General features: G+C 67.3%; 1 pseudogene; it reads left to right on the forward strand.

The window, feature by feature from the left end:
- The first annotated feature begins 279 nt into the window (after positions 1 to 279).
- Positions 280 to 1864, forward strand: LOC119090980 (alpha-L-fucosidase-like; annotated as a pseudogene).
- Positions 1865 to 2253: the final 389 nt, after the last annotated feature.

A 2253-nucleotide genomic window follows, 5' to 3' on the forward strand; every position in this document is an offset into this window, starting at 1 on the left:
CGCAGTTCATCGCAAGCTTTCGCCACCGCATTGCTCCTAGATTCTGAGGACAGGAGGAGACCTAAAGCATGGAAGGGCCAAGCTTCTGCCAGCTTCCCGATAGTGTCAGCTGATCGCCGGAGCTGCCGGCGTGGCCCTGCGACGGCGGCTGCCCGGGGCGGTGGGTGCTGACTGCGCCCCTGACCGCTCGCGGCCAGCGCGACGCAGAAGCGGACGATAAACAAGTCAAGTGAGCAGCTCGAGCGCCGAACGAGTGCGCCGGCCGGCGGCGACTGCACAGACCGGCCCGCCGCCGCCATGGCGCCGCCGCTCGCCGCCCTGCTGACCCTGAGCGTCGCCCTGACCTGGGTCGGCGCCCAGTACGTGCCCACCTGGGACTCGCTGGACGCGCGGCCGCTGCCGGCCTGGTACGACGACCAAAGTAGGCATCTTCTTGCACTGGGGCGTCTACTCGGTGCCCAGCTTCGGCGACGAGTGGTTCTGGACGCGTTGGCGCGACCCGTTCGACCCGCAACGGCCAAAGTTTGCCGCCTTCATGGAGCGCAACTACCGGCCCGACTTCACGTACCCGGACTTCGCCGCGCAGTTCGGCGCATCGCTCTTCGACCCGGCGCACTGGGCCGACGTGCTGCAGCGCTCCGGCGCCAAGTACGTCGTGCTGACGTCCAAGCACCACGAGGGATTCACGCTCTGGCCGTCCAAGTACTCGTGGAACTGGAACGCCATGGACGTGGGGCCGCGACGCGACCTGGTCGGCGAGCTGGCGGAGGCAGTGCGAAACCGCACCGACCTCGTGTTCGGCCTGTACCACTCGCTGTACGAGTGGTACAACCCGCTGTACCGCAACGACCGCCGCTTCAACCGCAGCGAGTTCGTGACGCGCAAGGTGCTACCGGAGCTGTTCGAGCTGGTGGAGCGGTACCGGCCGGAGGTGATCTGGTCGGACGGCGACTGGACCGGCCAGCCCGAGTACTGGCGCTCGCAGCAGTTCCTCGCCTGGCTGTACAACGAGTCGCCGGTGCGCGACACGGTCGTCACCAACGACCGCTGGGGCTCCGGCACCAACTGCAAGCACGGCGGCTTCTTCACCTGCCAGGACGGCTATAACCCGGGCACGCTGCAGTCGCACAAGTTCGAGAACTGCTTTAACGCTGGACGGCGCCTGGGGCTACCGGCGCGACACCGGCCTCTCCAGCTACCTGAGCATCGAGACGGTGCTGCAGCGGCTGGCCGAGACGGTCAGCTGCGGCGGCAACGTGCTCATCAACGTGGGGCCCACGCGCGACGGCGTCATCATGCCCATCTTCGAGGAGCGCCTGACGCAGCTGGGCAGCTGGCTGGCCGTCAACGGCGAGGCCATCTACGGCTCGCGGCCCTGGAGTACGCAGCACGATGCCGTCGACGACAGCGTCTGGTACACGGCGCGCGAAGGGCTGGTGTACGCGCTGGTGCTGCGCTGGCCCAGCGACGGGGCGCTGCAGCTGGGCTCGGCGCCGAACGTCACCCAGTGTCGCCTGCTGGGGCACGACCGGACGCTACCGGTGGCGGCTGGCCTCGTCTCCCTGCCGCCCCTGCAGAGGGTCAACTCCAGCTGGGCCTGGGTGCTGCGGTTCGAGCCCGACGCGCCGCGACCGGCCGCCGGCGGCGCGCGCTGAGGGCCGCGGCGGCTGTCACGGACCATCAGCGGCTGCGACGGACCATCGGCGGCGCTTCGAGCGCTCGCGATGCAGAGGGCACGGGCCCGGCGGCGCCGCGCTCTGGCCGAGCACGACTGGCCAGATCGGGGGAAACCAAATGTTGCTATATGCAACGACACGCAAGCCTATATTGCTCTCCGCTCCGCGCGCGCCGCGGCAGGTGTTGACTGCCTCCGTGCGCGCTTTGAATTCACATAACCGTAGTTGGACGATTGGCAAGAAATGGGTGACAGCAGATGCGGTTCAAAGGATGGACAAGAGCCTAACAATTCAGAGGCTGGTAATTGTTGTTCGATGCGCGACACTCGTATGTGCGAATATACCTGAATCACCTGAATCTGCGCATTTTCTGAAAACGGTGAAAGCTGAATACAAGCGCCGTGAGCTCGCCGCCTTTGTCCGCCCGCTGACGGCCTCTGACGGCGGTGCGCCACACTTCATCACGCGCCAGGCCGGCGTCGGGACAACGCAGTCGCGGTGAGCGCTGAGCCAGCCCCGCTCCGTCCCGCCACCGCCGTCCAGCGCCTCCATCTGCCCACAGACAGCATCCGCGGCC

Source organism: Pollicipes pollicipes, unplaced genomic scaffold (assembly GCF_011947565.3).
Source record: "Pollicipes pollicipes isolate AB1234 unplaced genomic scaffold, Ppol_2.1 Scaffold_3216;HRSCAF=3773_pilon_pilon_pilon, whole genome shotgun sequence".
In the NCBI taxonomy this organism is placed as follows: Eukaryota; Metazoa; Arthropoda; class Thecostraca; order Pollicipedomorpha; family Pollicipedidae; genus Pollicipes; species Pollicipes pollicipes.